The sequence below is a fragment of the Heloderma suspectum genome, chromosome Z, assembly GCF_057233095.1.
Source record: "Heloderma suspectum isolate Gila_16-S chromosome Z, 16-S_ref, whole genome shotgun sequence".
NCBI classification, from domain to species: domain Eukaryota; kingdom Metazoa; phylum Chordata; class Lepidosauria; order Squamata; family Helodermatidae; genus Heloderma; species Heloderma suspectum.
The window spans coordinates 3,705,566-3,725,630 of record NC_139476.1 but is presented as its reverse complement, the minus strand read 5'-3'; the positions used below and the strand labels follow the sequence as shown (position 1 = coordinate 3,725,630).

General features: G+C 46.6%; 1 long non-coding RNA gene across 1 annotated transcript; it reads left to right on the top strand.

The window, feature by feature from the left end:
• Positions 1–824: 824 nt before the first annotated feature.
• Positions 825–18,280, top strand: LOC146333505 (uncharacterized). The gene is made up of 5 exons (XR_014786509.1): positions 825–1,062; positions 7,857–8,010; positions 11,271–11,383; positions 11,599–11,791; positions 17,021–18,280. It is a non-coding gene; the product is annotated as an uncharacterized LOC146333505 (long non-coding RNA).
• Positions 18,281–20,065: the final 1,785 nt, after the last annotated feature.

Sequence of the window (20,065 nt, the reverse complement as noted above, 5' to 3'; positions counted from 1 at the left end):
TTCAAGGAGCTGGAGCATCTCCCCTATGAGGAAAGCTTACTATATCTGGAAGTGTTCAGCCTAGAAAAAGGGTAAGGGGAGAACATTTTCCAAAGGGTTGCTGTGTCAGTCTATTTCAGCAAAAACAACAGATCCTTGTGGCACTTTAAAGACTAACATGTTTATTCTGGTAGTGTTTAAAAATTATACACAGTGCAGAGAAAATGGATAGGGAAAACGTTTCTCCCTCTCTCATAGGAGAATTCAATGGGGTCATCCTAGGAAGTTGAGTGATGGGAGGGTCAGGACAGACAAAAGGAAGGACTTCTTTACACATCACATAGTTAAACTGTAGAACTCACTGCTACAAGATATAGTGATGGCCACCAATTTGGATGGCTTTAAAAGGGATTAGACACATTCATGGGGGATTCTACCAGTGGAGAGAAACATGCAATAGATAGATGGATGGACAGAGAAAGAAAAACATGCTGTATATGACAGATGCAGTGAGAAACATGCAAGAGATAGATGGACACATACATAGAGAAAAATATGCAACAGACAAGTGCGTAAACAGAGAGAGACAGAAAGGGAAAGAGACATGCAACAGATTTCTGGATAGACCGGAGGAGAGAGCGCTTGTGCTAATCGAAAGTTCACAAAATGGCACAGGTGGGGCAAGGGGAGAGATTTGCCCCCGCAGAGGCAGACTCCGCTTGCCTTCGGCTTTCTTTCTTCTCTGCTCCCCTCCCTTCCCCACGACTCCGACTTCCCTCGACCTGTTGCTAGCTGATTTTCCTCTTTCCTTCCAGGATGGGAGGAGACTCTTATTGTGAAATCGAGGCTACTATCTATGATGTAATCGGTGCCTTTGCCATAATACGAGCGGGGGGGGGGGGAGAAACTTATTGGTTGCATTAAAAGGGGGAGGGGGAGCCACGGCAGGCTCCGGAGCGTCACCCGTCCCCCCCGCTCCCTTCTCTAGTAGTCTATAAAAAGGGACTCTTGGAGACCAGGCTGCTTTCTGGAGACCCGGGTGGCCACCCCTCTGCGCCCCCAGCCCTGACTTTTGAGAGACAGGTGAGGTCCTCGGTGCTTTCCTTTCTCTCCCCCCCACAGGGTGCGGGGGGCCGGGAGGAAGGTGAGGGGGAAGGGGTGCATCTACCTGGCGGATTCTCCTAGGCAACCAGAGGAAATGGTGCGCCTCTCAGGCTGGGCTGCGGGATCTTGCTTCTTTCCTCTTTTTTTGCAAGAGCCTGAAGATCCACCAACCAGAGGTTGGTGCAAAAAGGTGGGACCCGCTTAGAATTCCAGCATTTGGGGGACCCACTGAGAATTCAAGCGGTGTGAGGATCCACTTAGGATCCCATTTAGGATTCCAGCATTTGGGGGATCCACTTTGGATTCAAGCATTTGGGGGTCCATCGAAGATGCAAGCATTTGGGGAATCCACTGAGAATTCAAGTATTTGTGGGGTCCACTTCGAATTCAAGCAGTCGGGGGAGCAGCTTAGAATTCAAGTGCTCAGGAGCTCCACCTAGAATTCAGGCATTTGAGAGATCCACTTAGAATCCAAGCATTTAGGGACCCACTACAAATTTAAGAGTTTGGGGGATCCACTGAGAATTCAGGCATTTAGTGCAGGCTCCCCCAACTTGGTGTGCTCCCCCAGCCAGCCAGGGATTATGGGAGTTGTAGTCCAAAACATCTGGAGGCACCAGGTTGTGGAAGGCTGATTTAGGGGCTGGAGGGGGTGGGGGAGGCGGGGCGGCAGGGGAGGAAGTAATTTTGTGGCTGTTTCTGCGGAACCACTGCGGGGGTCCCATCTCTTGCCCCCTCTGCTGCAGAAAGTTCACCCAGAGATCTCTCAGTAGATTCCAATCTACCTTCTCCCCCCCGCCCCACCTCTGCTCTGTGAGACTCCCCTCTTTGCAAGAGCTCTGATCATCCCCTGACCCATAACTCTCCTTCCCTCCTTCCAGGTCGCTCTCTGTCTCTCTCCCTTTGTCTTGTCCATCTAACTTCGGCTGCAAGCCCTCCTCTGGGCAAGCAGGGTCAGTACCTTGATTCTGGGCTTAGATTGCTTGGTCTAGTGACTCCTCCTGGTGTCATGTTGGTCTGTCTGTATTTTTATTATTTCTATTATTATTTTAAAGAGAAGTCAGAGTGTGAGAAAGGATTGGAACATTCTGCTTCTTCTCTGCTTGCTTTCCTGGGAGATCAGGAGCAGCCCCATTATTGCAATTATTTTTAAAAGAGCTTCATAAAATCAGTCATTCAGTCCCATCTTTGACTGCAGGCTTTCGTGTTCTGGACACCCCAGAAAGTACAGCTGGTGGAACGACAGAAGTTTTACAGCAGGGGCGGCTAGAAAGTCACTCTCCAGATGCTGTGGACTTCAACTCCCAGCGTTCTGACTATTAGCCATGCCACCAGGGGCTTCTGGGAGTTGAAGACCAAAACATCTGGAGGGCACCAGGTTAGGGAAAGCTGGTTTAGACAATCCTGAGCTAGAATCGTAGAGTTGGAAGGGATCTCTGAGGTCATCTAGTCCTACCACCTGGGTTAGACTTGATGGTCTTGTAGGCCCCTTCCAACCCTAGTATTCTGTGATTCTATGATCTACCATCTGCCCACCCCTGAAATCATAGGAGACACCACCATCCCGCCCACAGCATGATTCAGGTAGTCCAACACATCTGGAATCTTCTTTCTGCCCGCCTGTGGTCTAAAACATCTGGAGGGCATGCATTTGGGGGAGGCTGTTCTACTGCAACGAAATCTAAGAACATACGACTTGATGAAACACCTGTTCTCCACCCATTTACCCACACTTTCACATTCCTCCCCTCCCACTACAACATCTTTCCTGAACCTGGTGTCATCCAGATGCTTGGGACTTTAATGCCCATCAGCCCCTGGCCAGCATGGATGATGATCAGGTACATTGTGGGGGTTGTAGTCCAAAATATCTTGAGGGCACCAGCTTGGGGGAATTTTAGACTGTACATGCCTCAGGGCTGGGATCTGTCTTTTGAACCAAATTTCTGAGGAGCAGCCGTGTTAGTCTGTTGTGGCAAAACAAAACAAAAACCCTCCCCCAGAAAAAAAGAGTCCTGTGGCACCATAAAGCTAGCAGACTAATTATAGCAGAAGCTTTTTTTCAGTAGAGTCCACTCCACTGAATCTAGTGAGATCGATTATGATAGATTTTACATTATTTAAAGTGTTTCTTATCCACTCTTTGTCTAAAGGATTCCAGGCAGTGGATAAAACTATTAACACAAGCATCTCGTCCAAGGATGCTTATTATATATTGTATACTGGTGGGACTATATAGATTAATAGTTGTTATTAGTGTTAGTATTAGCTGTATATCTCTCTTTCAAAAGAACACAGAATAGCTCATAGTTGTAATATGTTTACTCAGGAGTAAATCCAGTGGTATTCAGTGTGGCTTGTTCTTTAGGTAAGTGTTCGAACAAGATAGCATCCGTCGTAACCTGCTCTTGGCCAAGATGTCACACCTTTGCAGCAGCACAGGTTAGGTCAACACTCTGGGCAGAAGGAACGAAAAGGCTTCCAGATATCACATAGTTCTTTTCAGCACCCTGGACAGGTGTGTGTGTGTGTGTGTGTGTGTGTGTCAGAGAGAGAGAGGTGGTATCCAGTTATGTTGAGCTACAACTTCCATCATCCCCAAGCAGCCTGATGGGAGTTGTAGTCCAACACATCTGGAGGGTGCCAGGTTGGGAGGGAGTGATGTTGACCGGGGTGGGCAGAAGGTAGATCTCCAGATGTTGTGAACATCAACACCCAGCATTCCAGACCATTGGCCATTCTGGTGGAAGCTTCTGGGAAATGAATCTAAAACATCTGGAGATCTATCTTCAGCTCGCCCCATCTTAAGGTCATCCACAGAAGCCCTTTTTCAAGTTTCCCCTGCTCCTGAGGCTCAGAGGGTGACACTGAGAGAGAGGGCTTTTTTGGTGATGTCTCCCAATTCTGGAACGCTTTCCCAAGGGAAGCACGCCATGCACCCTGCTTTCCGTTCTACACCAGACTAAGACTTTCCTGTTCTGCCAAATATTTCAATAGTTCGGTGTTTTGTTGTTTTAGTCCCGGCCATGTGGTTTTACTTCTTCTAACTGATAGTATATTTTGTCCTGGGTTAGCATGTTTATTAGTTGTACATTGCTAGTTTTTATTGGGATTTTATTGATATCGTTGTGATGATGTTTTAAATTGTCCAGTGCCTGGAGTAACTTGTTTTAGGAGGCATATAATACATTAAATAAAGGAAAAAAATATGAAAATGAATAATAATAATTTAAAGATGATAAAATAAAATAGAAAATAAATAGAAGACAAGGGTTTTTGATTCCCCGTTATCTAACAGTATCAACAATTAAAAAGCTCTCTCTGCCCTCCCCCAAATTAGGTTTCAGAGGTGAAGGCACATGTGGGGAATCGAGGAGTGGATTTTTGCATGAAATAATGTGTGAGATTGGTTCTGGTACTTTCACAAATTCCAGGGCTGAGCATATGCTCAGTGGCCCCCTGTCCCTTCATTGGGTGGTACGTTGGCCAACCCAAGCTGCTATTTTGCACCTGGATCCCATTGGTGGATCTCAAGGTTCTAGTAAAAGAAAAAAGCGGATTCCTTTGATGCAGCATAGAGACCTACTTAAGATGCTCAGGTTTGTTTGTTTGTTTGTTTATTTAATTGTTATATTTATATCCTGCCTTTCTTCCAAGGAGCCCAAGGCGGCTTACGTGGTTTATAGATTCATAGATTCATAGAACAGTAGGGTTGGAAGGGGCCTACAAGGCCATCGAGTCCAACCCCCTGCTCAATGCAGGAATCCAAGTCAGAGCATCCCTGACAGATGGCTGTCCAGCCTCGTCTTGCATGCCTCCAGTGTGGGAGAGCCCACCACCTCCCCAGGTAATTGGCTCCATTGTTGTATTGCTCTGACAGTCAGGAAGTTTTTCCTGATGTTCAGCCGGAATCTGGCTTCCTGGAACTTGAGCCCATTATTCCGTGTCCTGCACTCTGGGATGATCAAGAAGAGATCCTGGCCTTCCTCTCTGTGACAACCTTTCAAGTACTTGAAGAGTGCTATCATATCTCCCCCAAGACTTCTCTTCTCAAGGGTAAACATGCCCAGTTCTTTCAGTCTCTCCTCGTAGGGCTTTGTTTCCAGTCCCCTGATCATCTTTGTTGCCCTCCTCTGAACCCTCTCCAGTTTGTCTGCATCCTTCTTCAAGTGTGGTGCCCAGAACTGGACACAGTACTCCAGATGAGGCCTAACCAGTGCTGAGTAGAGGGGAACTAGTACTTCCCGGGATTTGGAAGCGATGCTTCTATGAATGCAGCCCAAAATAGCATTTGCCTTTTTTGCAGCCACATCACATTGTTGGCTCATATTCAGCTTGTGATCGACAACAATTCCAAGATCCTTCTCGCTTGTAGTGTGGTTGAGCCACGTATCCCCTATCTTGTAACTGTGCATTTGGTTTCTTTGTCCTAGGTGCAGAACGTGGCATTTCTCCCTATTCAGTGTCATTCTGTTGTTTTCTGCCCAGCGCTCCAGTCTATCCAGATCACTTTGAATTTTGTTTCTGTCTTCCAAAGTATTAGCTGTCCCACCCAATTTTGTGTCATCTGCAAATTTTATCAGCATTCCCTGCACCTCCTCCTCCGAGTCATTAATGAAAATGTTGAAGAGCACTGGGGCCAGGACCGAGCCCTGCGGAGAGTGGTCCTCCTCCTTCCTCCAGTTTATCCTCGCAACAACAACCCTGTGAGGTGGGCTGGGCTGAGAGTCTGCGACTGGCCCCAAGTCACCCAGTGAGATTCATGGCCGAGTGGGGACTAGAACCCGGATCTCCCGAGTCCCAGTCCAACGCTCTCACCACTACACCACATTAGCCCTAGGAGTCTTTATAACAGGGGGGTTGAACCTCTTTCAGCCTGAGGAGCAAATGCCCTTTCCGAGACACTCTCAGGGGGTGCATTCTACCAGTGGGTGCAGCCAAATGCGAAAGAGACAGGGCCAAAAATACCACCATATTTTAGCTCAAAGCTGTTAGTGCCAATAACTGAAGCCTTTGGAGAGGCGTTTCAACCATTCAGAAAAAACTATACAGAAGCTGAGAAACGGCCACATGATCAGTGGTTGGGGGAAAGAAGGTGCCCTTCTGGGGAACCCCAGAGGGCCAGATTGGGACCCCAAGAAGGCTGGATTTAGCCCCTGGTCCTGAGGTTTTGTACCCCTGCTTTATAAACCCCACACAGCCTCATCAGCCAGCAAGCCTTTATAATTTTACTGTTTTAAATTGTACCATTGTTCATCGCCCAGAGTGGTCGGGTGACTGCCCAGATGGGAGAGTAAGAAATTTAATAAAGAAATTTAATTCATAAATAAGCCTGGCAAAGCGTTTTGTGGCAGCCTGAAAGGTGCTGTCACCCTAGTGAGAGGTGCTCCAAAACAAAACTACTTCCCAAGTTTTCTTTGCCTGTCTTCCTCTCTGGGACGTAAAACCTCTTTGACCCAAAGAGGCAACCCCCGACCCCACCAAAAACCAGAGACCCAAAAGGGAGGCCACCAAATGAAGACATCAGGGACTATGAAAATGGGTGAGGAGGCCAGAAATCTTAGACCGAGAAAGGGCTTGATCCAGCCACTTGCTCCTCTATTTTTCCAGAAGCAAATCCAAAGCAAAGGCAATGGTTTTGGTGAAGCAAGGCCGGCAGTATTAAAATATCTATCTGTGCGCATGTATAATCCTTAGAAACTTGGCTCTGATTTGCTGTCATGGATATGCCCATGTTAACAGGACCAGCCCTACTGTTAAGCAGAGTGAGATGGCTTCCTTGGATGGCAGATGCTGGTGGATGGCAGCAGCCCCGATTCCCCCCAAATCCCCTCCGCTAGACTGCTCTGTGCCCCACTCAAGTACAGTGGGGGACCAGTGTTGATTCAACTGCGATGCAAGTCGGATTCTGCATGTAATGTGTGTGTGTGTGTGTGTTTGCATGCAGCAGGTCCCAGGTTCAATTCCGGACATCTCCAGGTACGGCTGGAAATATTCCTGCCTGAAACCCTGGAGAGTCACTGCTGCCAGTCAGTGCAGACATTACTGGACTAGATAGACCAATGGACTGACTCCATATAAAGCAGCTTCCTGTGTCTTCCTCTATCAACTGCCTACTAGATCATTTTAACTGGAGATGCTGGTGATTGAATCTGGGACTTTTTCACGCAAAGCAGGGCCTCGACTGCTGAGTGATGGTCCTTCATCTAAAAATAAAGTAAGTTTCCAGTCCTCACGGTTCTGATTGGAGAGCTTATTTAAATAAGAACACAGGAAGGTGGTTTAAGCTATCTCCAACCCTTGGTTCATCCAGCCCAGTAGTATCTTCTTTGATAGGCAGCGACATTCATAGAATCATAGAATAGTAGGGTTGGAAGGGGCCTATAAGAACATCGAGTCCAGCCCCCTGATCAAGTCAGGAATCCAAGTCAGAGCATCCCTGACAGGTGGCTGTCCAGCCTCGTCTTGAAGGCCTCCAGCGTGGGAGAGCCCAAGGCAATGGGTTCCATTGTCGTATTGCTCTGACAGGAAGTTTCTCCTGATGTTCAGCCGGAATCTGGCTTCCTGCAACTTGAGCCCATTATTCCGTGTCCTGCACTCTGGGATGATCGAGAAGAGGTCCTGGCCTTCCTCTCTGTGACAACCTTTCAAGGACTTGAATAGCGTTATCATATCTCCTCTCAGTCTTCTGTTCTCAAGGCTAAACAGGCCCAGTTATTTCAGTCTCTCTTCATTTCCAGTCCCCTGATCATCTTTGTTGCCTTCAATTCCAGAGGTCTCAGTCTGGGAAGGGACTTTCTGCACCCCCTGCGACCTGATCCTTCTAACTGGAAATGTTGGAGAGCGAACCTGGGATTTTCTGCATGGAAATCTGATGCTCTGGAACAAAGCCTGTGTCCTATAGTTTGTAGCTGCTTCTCTAAGGAGGTAGATGAATCACTTTGGCATACGATGAAACTGGCAAAGATTTTATTTTATTTATTTTAAATCCATCCCACTTTTCTTTCACTAGGGCAGCTTTCCCCAACTTGCCTCCCACCCCCAGATCTGGGACCTCACCACCCATCACCCCTGACCATTGACCATGTTAGGGCTGGTGGGAGTTAAAGTCTGAAGGGCACCAGGTCAGGAAGGCTGCACTACAGGAATGCAAAGCAGCTAATAGCATAGATCTAGGAAATAAACTGAGATGCTTTCAAAACCAGCATCATAAAATGCTACAATAATAGAACCAGCAGTTAGAAGAGATTAGCAGTTCAGCATCCCACAGTGGTCTTTTTAGGCACTGGGCGTCCTAAACAGGGCCATTTGAGCCTATTCTCGGGAGGATGTTCTGGAACACTGGTGCCATTACCAAAATGGCCCCGTTCCTTGTGCCCACCCTACCAAACCTCAGTCAATCCAATGCTGCCAGACGTACAAATCCATTCCATTTCTGCAAAAGAGCTCCATGAGAAACTCAAATCCGTGAACTGAAGGGGAAGTCAGTAGTATGGCAAAGTCATTTGGACTTAAAGGTCTATGAAGGAGTAGTCTTTAGACAGCCATGTCTATTACTTCAGTTGCATGCTTGTGGGTTTTTTTTGTTTGTTTCTTTATGTTTTCTCCTTACAATCTAAATCAAGTTTTCAAACTGTTTACACGTAGGGGACATTTTCCTGGGTTCTGTCTCTTGCCATCACTGCCTTTCTGGTGTGACGATTGTTATGCCAGAACATGATCAAACCCTAGGAAATGTACTTTTCTCTTTCCTTCTAATTCTGATGTTCAGGCTAGGTGTGCCAATCCTTATGTAGCCAAAACAGCACCACCCATGCACAAGAGGGAAGGATGAGCAAGCTCAGGAGAGCCCCAAGATTTGCAGAAAAGTCTGTAGGGAAAAAAAACCTTACGCGTGCATCACCCCCAACCAAAAACCCCACAACAACCTAACCTGCCCACTGAAGGCTGAATATGCTGATTGGCCATGGAACTGACTTTTGGGGTAAAAATTAAAAAAATAGAAAAATGGAGGGGGGGGAGGGGGAAGGATGAGTTTACCATGCCGTCCTATGCATGTTTACTCAGTAGTAACTCCCACTGTGTTCAGTAGTGCTTACTCTCAGGTAAGTGTGTATAGGATGGCAGCTTTGAGCATGCTTTACTCTCTATTGTGCTGCACCCAGAGGTTATTATGCAGCTATCGTGGCTCAGAGCGTTTGAGATGGGAATTTGTTTTTGGTCAGTGTTATTGCGTCTTTTGCTGAGGAGGGCTATTCCATGTTTCATGTTTCATTTCTGTGTTCTATTTTATTATTATTATTATTATTATTATTATTATTATTACTATTATTTTGAATAGTTTTTAAATTGTGTTTTTGCTGGAATGGGGTTCAATCATAAGTTGCCTTGCGTGTTTATCATACGTAGAAAAAACAAGGTATAAAGTCTGCCTTCTCAAGAAGCCCACAAATGTTACTAGCCTGCAAAATATTAATATTATTAATGGTGATGATGATAATGGCTAGTCAGTTTTTTATTCATAAGAATGGCTGGTAGGGGAGATACTCTTTTTATGAGTAAAAATGCCGTCTCGCCAAAAAACCAAAAACAAAATAGTAGACTTGATTTCTCGGTTGGGCGCAAAGGATGGGGGCGTCTCATCCTGCACGCCCAGCATAGAACTCTGAGGGCTGTCAACGGGAGGGAGCTCAGCACCCCGCTCACCTGCATATAATTCTTTTATCACCTATGGCGACTGAGCAAGTGGTTAAATACAAGGCTGGTATAAATGATTCAGTTATGAAAGCAAGAAATGTTTACATGTTCTTAATCTTGTTGTCCCGCCTTTCAGCTCAGATGGGCCCCCGAGGTGCCTTAAAATTGTTCAGTGTTCCATGGCTATGTTGATGGTCAGCTCTAGTTCCGTTTTAAATCCTTTCTTTCTTCCATCCCTCCCTTCCTCTCTCCCTCCCTTTCTATCAGTACTGGCTCCAGTACAAGACCCCCTCCACAGGCCCTCTCCCTCAGTGAGTCTCCCTTCTCACCACCACTGTTACCAGCTGCAATTGCTCCTCACCCTCTCTCTTATCATGGCTACCACTTGCTTGCTTGGCAAGCGGAGAGCCAGGGATCAAGGAGGCCGTGGCATCTCCTGCTCCTCCTTCTCACCACCACCCTTGTCTGGGCCAGAGCGAGAGGCAGGCGAACACACAGGTTGCAACGGGGACGAGGAGGAGCAACTCCAGGGGGTTCTTGTCAGCGGGCCCCTGCTGGGGTCCGGGCCCTTGGCAAGTGCCCAATTGCACTGACCCTTCATGCCGACCCTGCTTTCTGTTCCTAGCTAAGTCCATTGCCAAAGGCATGGTGTGGATGCTGATAGATTTTTTTTTTTTAAAGACACTTAAAATCAGATTTGAAAGGACCAGGCATTAGCACTGAATCACCATCCAACCTTCCTGCTGAAATCCCGCACAGATGACAAGGAATGACAGCATTCCCAGGAGAGGTGTATCTCTTGGTTACTAGCAAAATCCCCATCACGATATAGGCAGGGGAAGCTGCCATAGACCGGGTCAGACAATTTGTCTATCCGAGCTAGTATTGCCTACAGACACGCAGCCACTCTCCAGGGTCTCTGGGAGAGAAGGGTTTTCCCAACAACCACTTCCCAATCCTTTTAACTGAAGACACCCAAAATTGAGCCTGGGGCTTTTACACGCAAAGTAGGTGCTCTACTACTGAACTAGCATCCCATAATGCAGGCTTGGGCAACTTGTAGCCCTCCTGATGTTTTGACCTACAATTCCCATCAGCCCTAGCCAGCATAGCCAATGGTGAAGGATGATGGGAGTTGTAGGCCAGAACATTGGGAGGGCCACAAGTTGCCCACTACTGCTGTAATTGCAATGACCCCATAGTTTATTTAGCCTGGAGAAGACAAGAAGAGTGGACAAAGAGTTTCTCTTAAACAGTTTTTGTAGGTCTACAAAATTGGGGGTGGCTCCCAAGCACGCTGATCTTTTCCTCTGGTTTCTCACCGTGAGCCCAATTTGGCTCCATTTCTGTCAGCACTCACCACCAGAGTTTGCTGTTTGAAGCACTGATTATATACCTCCTCCCCACACCATTCAAATTTGAATTCCAAAAAGTTCACCAAATGCTGCATTTCTGCACATTTTCATTGCACATTTTCATTTCATCCCCAGCGCAAACCTGAAACACCAATTTGCTCATCCGTTGTTCAGAGTTCTGTGTTGTGACCCCCCTGGGCATGCACCTTCTTATGATTAAGCCTTACTCAACCCAACCTTAATCTAAGGTAAGCCTATTTAGGATTAGAGCATTATTAAAGCAAAACTTCTTAGTGGGGGATCAGCCCCTGTTAGATGCTGCCAATGCAGGCATACTGACTTTGGTGTTATTCACCAAAAATAATAGAGATGTAGAACTTGGTTCTTACTAGAGGTCTGGAGACAATATTTTAGCTGGTAAACAAATGCCATAATCCACAATACATTCTCCCTCCCACCCCAGGATGCTGTCTCGCTCACCTGTCCTTTTCTGTGTCTTTCCCCTACAACTTCTCTGGCCCAGTGTGGCATAGCATGGCTAGAAAAGTGGAAATTCATCACCCAAGAAGAGGACAGAAAAAGACATAGTTGTGCAGCAAGCCCTGGGCTTTGGAGCCTAGATTCAGGTCATCAAATGAGCACCCAGAGAATGGCAGGTGATTTCTTTGTTTTTTAAATCTATTATTTATTGATTTTAAATGATTTTCAAGCTGCCTGTAACATTAGAACATACAGGGCAACAGAAGCAAGCTCTTTTTTTCCTGTAGTCGTGATGGTGCTGGGATTTAAATGAACTTAAAATGCAAAAGTCCATACACTCAGATTATTATTATTGTGGTTTATTATTATTATTAGGGTTGGCAAACAGTTTTGTTGTTGAAATCTAACATATCAGGAGTGCAGGAGGAATGTTAAAACTTGAGGGGGAAGAAGTGAACAGATTTCACCAGTTTTTTCCCCATTCCTCCCAATCCCTTTTCTTTTTGTGTCATGTCTTTTAGACTGTAGGCCTGAAGGCAAGGACTGGCTCGTTTTTAATCTTTGTAAGCTGCTCTGGGAGTCTTTTGGGGGTGAAGAGCAGAGTAAAACAGTGCAAATAAATACATGTGAGTTGTGTGCTCCACAACTAATATATATGGTCATCTAAAGAGGACCACCAACAAGTCCAGAATCCAAAATTATCTAGCTGCACAACTGTATATTTGTATGTTGGCGAGCTGCCCTAAGTGTGGCTGCAACCCGGGAGTAGACCACATCCCACCAGCTGAAGAATAGCTGTCTATGGGAATCTGCTTAAATGGAAAAAAAACAACATTTCTAGGAAAAGATTTATTCGCAGGCCCACTGAAGGTGGCTTACGGATGTAACCGAAATGACAGAAAACAATATTCTTTTAAAATGCAACTGAAACAGTCCAGTGACAAAACTTAAACACAGCAGCAGTTTCAAAGCCCGGCGCAACACTTTGGCGGACTGAAAAAGTAGCGTTTGAATTGTAGAGTTGGGAGAGTACCTAAAAGGTCATCTAGTTTGACCCCCTGCCGATTGAGATAATCCATTGTCAAAGCATCCCTGATAGGTGGTTGTCCAGCATATACTTAAAAGCCTCCAACAGAGAGTCCACCACCCTCCAAGGGACCCTGTCCTACTGTCAAAGAGCTCATATCATCAGGAACTTCTTCCAAACGTTTAGTCCAAATCCCCTTTCTTGTAATTTGAGCCTGTTGGTTTAGGTCTTCCCCTCTGGAGAAACAGAAAACACATTTGTTCCATTGTGTATCTCTATGTGACAGCCCTTCAGATATTTGAAGATGGCTATTATAATGCCTCTTCTCCAGACTAGACATACCCAGCGCTTTCAGACTTTCCTCATAGGACTTGATCTCCAGTTATCACTCATGGCATGGAAATAGGAATATTCCCTTTTCTACACAACTATTAAAGGTTCAAAGGCCCTGCCCTCTTTTGCATCTGCCCTCACCCAGTAGCCATTGTTAGCATCATCCTCCATGAGGGCTAGAAACCTATCCACAAACACCGGAAACATACATTTTCTTTTCAAAAAGTATCTGAGATTCTAAGAATTTCTAATTTCTGTATCCGATCCCAAAACTCACAGTGAACTTCAGGGCTGGCCTCAGGTTTTTGTGGACAAGAGGAGCAACTCCCACAGGCTCTTATCAGTGGGCCCCTGCTGGGGTGTGGGCCCTTGGCAGGAGCCCCACCATGCCTTGGTGCTGACCCTGGTGAACAAAATAAAACCTCCAAACACTTAAATTTCAGTCGTTGTAGCCAGAAGGTAGCCAGCTCTTTTGGTGTCTTAGGATCTCGACACTTTTGCTTTTCCAGAGCTGAGCCAAGGAAGAGATTCTTTACGATATATATGCACAAATACGCAGAGAGGCACACAGATAAAGATTTTTGTTTTTGCAAACAGCCTTTAGTTTAAGGATGGCCGGAGCCTCCGATTACTTCCCAAGTGTCTCAGTGGATGTCTGTTGGACTCTTAGTGACAGCATCTTAATTCGAGAGTTGTGATGCTGTACCGGCTCCCATCACGCTGGGACTGGTGAGGCAAGCGTCCATCCGCCAGGAGAGGAGGAAAACTTGTTTAAAATGCCCTCCGCCAGCTGTGAGGCCCAGCGGCTCCAGCTGGGGGTCATTAAATGGCGAAAACACAATATTTCCGCAGGGAGTGAAATGCAGTCCCTCACTGGGGTCAGAAGCAGGAGGAAGAGATGGCTTGATTTAGGCTGCTGTGCGTGAAGCGACTTGGGCGAAATATATTCATTCCACAGACATCAAACACCTCATGCAGACAATCCGTGCTTGTTTGTGGGCAGTGGGGGAAATAAGGGTAAGGTTGTACCCCTTCGACTGCAGGTTCAAATCAGAGGGTAGTATCTAATGTTAGTCCTGCGTAGAGTAGACCTGTCAAAATCAATGGGACTTAAGTTAGTCACAACTAACTTAAGTCCCACTCATTCCAGTGGGTCTACTCTGAGAACTTCTGCAACATGGTATTTGGCCTTTGGGCTGAGAGAAGTTTGACACCGCTATTTTTGGGGCAGAGAGAAACACTTCGAACAAAGGAGCATGGTGCCTCTGAGCATGTGCCAAGTCCAGGAATTTAGTATCAAAAGTGAGCTGATCGTTCTTGTTTTCTCACAGCTTTCTTAATTAGCGCAGCCTCATTTAGAGAGAGAGAGAGAGAGAGAAAGGGCCTTTTAATTAAGAAGACAAGAAGAGCCTTGCTGGATCAGTCCAGGGGTCCATCTAGTCCAGCTACAGTGGCCAGCAAGCTGCCTGTGGGGAAACCCACAACTAGGACACGAGTGCAACAGTACCCTCCTGCCCATGCTCCCCAGCAACTGTGTACATGGGCTCACTGCCTTTGATTCTGCGGGTAGCATAGAGCCATCAGGACTAGTAGCCATCGATAGCCTTCTCCTCCATGAATTTATCTAATCTTTAAAGCTATCTAAATTGGTGGCCATCACTCTACATAGGACTAAGGTTGGATACTACCTATAGAGTTGGAAGGGACCTCAAAAGTCTTCTAGTCCAGCCCCTCCACCAAGGAAATGAAACTGCCACAGCACCTCTGTTCGGTAGCCATCCTTTAAGCGCAGCCTCAGCTGAGTGTATTTCCGTTTGCTGGCTGGGGTGCCAAATAGCCTATATTATTTTATCTTATCTTATGGATTCATACACTAGTGTTTTCCAGAAAGGGTGGTCACCGTGCCTAGAGAGAGGAGGTAAACTCAACAGCAAAAGTTTGTTTTAAAAAATTGTTGAAAAAGGAAACAAAAAAAGGTTCCACGTTGTAGGTTGAGATGATCCAGGAAGGGCTCCGTGGTAGAGTCCTTGCTTTGCATGCAGAAGTCCCAGTTTAATTCCCAGCATCTCCAGTTTGGACTGGGAAAGACCACCTCTGTTTGAAACCCTGGAGGGAGTGATGATTTGACTCAGTATATGGCAGCTTCTTAAGTTCCTATTTAAATCAGTCCTTTATTCAGGACCAGGAGGGCTGGAATCTTGCCTGATTTTTAGGGGAAGGGAGATTGGTCAGTAGCGGAGGTCTTGCTTTGAGTCAAGGAGGTCCCAGGTTCAATACTCAGCATCTCCAGATAGGGCTTGGGTAAAGATCGCTGTGTGAGACCCTAGAGATCTGCCCCTGGTCCCTGCAGAGACAATACAGTACATTAAGAATCAGTGTGGTGTAGTGGCTGGAGTGCTGGACTGGGAGATTCAGTCCCCACTCGGCCACAGAACCTCACTGGGTGACTTTGGGCCAGTCACAGACTCTCAGCCCAACCTGCGTCACAGGGTTGTTGTTGTCAGGATGAAACGGAGAGGAGGAGGAGGAGAATGTAAGCCGCCTTGGGTTCCTTAAGGAGGAAAAAGGTGGGATATAAATGCCTTTATATAAATATATATAAATTATATATTTTATATAAATTAATATTAATTAAGTAAGTAAGTAAGTAATAAAATAATTACGGAGCTAAATGGACCAATGGTCTGGTTCAGTATGAGGCAGCTTCCTATGTGAATTAGGGTAACAGACCATCCATTTAGGTGACTGCAGTTTTTATGTATTAAAATAAAGTATGCCCCGTGCTTCTACTGCACAGAGTGGCTTGCGAGAGATTTTTTTCAAAAATTATCGAGTTTCGGCGTCAAGAGTAGGCATGGTTGGGCCCCCAGCAAGGGCCCACTGACAATGTGCTCCTGTAGTTAGTCCTGCTTTTCACCCTTGCTCTCTCCACCACCACCTTTGCATTCTCACAGCAGCTTTGCGAGGCAGGCCAGGCTAAGAGAGATGGCGATGATCAGTATACAAGGAGGCTGCCGTCATGGCTTGCCTTAATCTATCCGAAGGTTTTTCCCAGTGGAATCCCAACACGGTAGAACAATGAATGCCTGGTTCCAGTCAGGCCATGCTTGGGTGTTTCCTGGGGCTGGATCAGGCCGAAAAAGGTCCTGCGCTAGAACAGGTTGTTGTTGTTGTTGTTCAGTCGTTCAGTCGTGTCCGACTCTTCGTGACCCCATGGACCATAGCACGCCAGGCCTTCCTGTCCTGCGCTCTCTCCCGGAGCGTGCTCAAGTCCATATTCATTGCATCCGTGATGCTATCTAGCCATCTCATCCTCTGCCGTCCTCTTCTCCTTTTGCCTTCAGTCTTTAGCCTTGTGATACGTTCCATGGGGTTTTCTTGGCAAGAATACTGGAGTGGGTTGCCATTTCCTCCTCCAGTGGACCACATTTTGCCAGAACTCTCCTCCATGACCTGTCCGTCTTGGGTGGCCCTGCACGGCATAGCTTATGGCTTCACTGAGTTACGCAAGCCCCTTCGCCACAACAAGGCAGTGATCCATGAAGGGGGTTAGAACAGGAGCTCCAAGCAAAGCTGGAGGTAGTGAAGATAAATGCTTAGGTTAAATCCAACACAAGTCCTACTCAAAATAGGCCCATTGGAATGAGTGGGATTTAGTTATGACTAACTTAAGTCCCATTCATTTCAGTGGGTCTACTCTAAGTAGGACTTGTGTTGGATGTTGCCCTTAGACTGCAGCTCCCAGCTCTTGCTGGTGGAAGTTGTAATTCTGGGCACGCTTTCCTGGAAGTAAACCCCATTTGACTCAATGGGACCTACTTCTGAGTAGACATGCATAGGACTTCACTGTAGTCTTGGAGGAGGCTCTGACTGACTGCTTCCACTCCACCCTGGTCAAAATCTCGGCATTGGTCCTAGAACACTATTCATCCACCACGCTAAACGGTTGTCACTCTTTCAGACAAATGCCCAGCAATTGTTCATTCCCAGACCGGCTCTTTATTTTAAAATGACTCTTTTTCTTTTCTTTTTTTCTCCTCCAAAGGACTATCTTTTTATATACATATAGTATTTAAAAAAAGAAGAAGACAAAAAAGAAGAAGAAGAAAAAGAAGGAAAAAGTAGAAAATTGTAGACTGGAAAGGATAAAATTGCTCTTCAACAAAGGAAACGATCAAAAGCCTGTCAATAATATGTCAAAAGGCCAAAAAAAAATCCCCCTACCCTTTTCCCGCAAAGTGGTTGAGTGGCCGCGGCTGGTACTTTCGGAGCAATTAAGTTGCACGAATAACAGCGCGGGTTGCACTGGTGACATCTTTTTATTATTCTGTATTCTCTGTGTGGAACTTGGGGGAGGATGGGAGAAAAGGGTGGGAAGATCCTCAGAAACCTGCAATCAATACAGAATGGGGCCGCTTTCTCCAACCAGGTGCCTCCAGTTGTGCTGGAGTACCATAATCACTAAACCAACACTGCCATCTACCTGCATGTGGGGGTGGGGTGGGGTGGGGTGGGGTGGGGGGGGGGAGATTTTTAAATGGTCGGCTTGCACCCAGCAACCTGTAGGCCTCAGTCCTTGTGGAGGGAGGAGGGTAGCATGTCCCGGCAATGGCCCATGGGCTGCACTGAGCACTTAAACCTCCAGTCCCAGGCAGCTGTTGATTTGAAGCACGTAGCTTGGCTTACTTCCTCGAGCGACATGCTCTGCATGGGATTTATGTTCATTGCTGCAGATTCTCCGATTGTGGTGTCACTGAAACAGTCCCAGCCAGCACGGCTGAGCGGGGAGAGGGAGGATTCACAAAGGCAGCTGGTTACAAAGATGGATACTCCTTTTTGAGAGCCAAAACAACAGAAATGCAGGATATCTTTAGGATCAGATTTTTAAAAAGTTGAAAGTGGAAGTGGGCAGAGAAACTGGGTCAAAGCAAGAGCGCTGGAGTGTTTTAACATCTCCCACCCCTGCTGTTTCCTTGATTTAAATTATCCCCTACAAAGCTATTTGTTCCGTTTTCCGTAGTGGGGCAAATTTGGAGGAGGGGGGTATTTAGATTGAGTAAACATCCTGGGAAGAGAAGGATGTTTACTTTATTCTTTGCATTTCTGCAAATGTCAGGATCCCCCCAAGCATGTTGATATCTCCTTCTTGTTTCTCAGAGGCCCCGTTATGGCTCCGGTGCTGTTGGCACTCACCACCAGAGTCCGCTATTAGAAGGAGTGATATAGGGATGGAAGAAAAACAGAACATCAGCATTGCAACCACCCACAGTGCCCCTGCAGCCTGCTCCCAGGCTGCTTTTACCATAAAAAAAAAATACATACAATGTCCCACAACCCCATTTTGGGTGGAAGGGAGAATGATTGAGATGCGTGTGTTACCCAAATGCTGGGTTGTGTACAAGTTTGTGTGTTTGTGCAGTCAGCTGGGTTTGTATGAAAAAGAGTTGTATATGTTCATTTATGAGAGCGGTGGTGTGCTGCCTTGCATCGCCTGCTTTGCATCCATCCATTTTGTCTTCTCTGCCATGGGTTCGCTTGATCTGAAGCATGTGGCTTGGCTCACTTCTGTGAGCGACCTGCTTTGCATGGGGTCAGAGTTTCTTTGCTATGTGACTTGTGTGCATGATGCATTTGCAGCATAGATGATTTTAGGCTGATCTATCCCAGCCTGATATAATATATGCATCATTTGATGGCAGGAAAGTTACAAACATCTATAGTATCTGTACACATTGAATGAACAGAGCGCTTACCCTGGCTTCTTTGCCTGCCAGGCTGCATGGAACCATTTGTGGTGAAATTATACCACTTCTGTACACTGTGAATACTTGAGATGATTATGCAGATAAAAACATAAGGAGAGTCATCCTGGATGTGACCAAAGGCCCATCTCGTCCAGGGGTCCCCAACAGGATGCCCCCAGGCACCCACAAAGCTTTTTTTAATCATTATTTTTCCTGCTTTTTTTAATATACATACATGGATTTCTGCATAGCAATGAATACCTATTAACTTGCTATATATGAAAATTCAATTTCCTCACAATTATGTGTAGCCTGATGTCATGGCCCAACTGGAACAGTCCTCCTCAGAGGAGGAGGTGGGGCCCCCAGAAGCCCAAGGCACCCCAGACCAGGACCTGCCACCAGCCCCACAGCACCCTGACCCCTCAGGGGAGGCAGTTGCAGAGCTGAGCCACCCCCGACCCCTGGGAGTGTTGTCACCTCAAGCGACAGGCTAGTAGGGCTCCTGTGTGAAGGAGCGCTCGCATCCAGAAGAGGTCTCCTCAGGAGAAAGGGACCTTCAGAAGCAGGCTCTGGAAAGGGAGCTCTGATTGCTGCAGCTGAGCTCTGGGTGGGTCTGGCTGGCTTTGGGCTTAAAAGGTTTTACTAGAAACTCAGTCAGTGTTGAAACAACTTCATCCATCCAGCCTCTCTGCCATGTAGCTTGCCTCCTGAATTGTGCCCCATGACTGATGTTCTGTTTGCTGGCCTTCTGGACTGCCTAACAGCCCTGCTTCTGGGCTGTGGAACGTACCTGATTTACTGTGTTTGACTTCTTGCTTGCTAACTTGACTTCTCCTGTTGCTGCCCGATCCTCATTGCCTGACTGACTGTGTCCTGACCTCTGCCTGGATTTTGACCACTCCTGCCTCAGCCTAAACTTCCTTGGACTGAAACCTGTGTGCTTGACCCTTTGCTTGCCATCTTGACCATTCTATTGCATTGCTCCCTGTATTTGCTCTCAAACAGTAAAGACTTAATCTAGAGCAGGATACCTCGCTATTTCTCTCCCTTCCCCATCCCTTGCCGCCTTCTTTCTCTCCTTTCCTAGCCTTGCTCTTTCTCTCCCACTTACTCTTTTATCTTGCTGTTTCTCTCCACTCCCAGACTCTAGCCTTGTTCTTTCTTTCCCACTTACTCCTTTATCTTGCTGCTTCTCTCCACTCCCAGACTCCAGCCTTGCTCTTTCTCTCCCACTTGCTCCTTTATCTTGCTGTTTCTCTCCGCTCCCAGACTCCAGCCTTGTTCTTTCTCTCCCCCAACCCCTTTGAAACGGTATGTAGACTGCAGCATTATCCTGCAGAGAA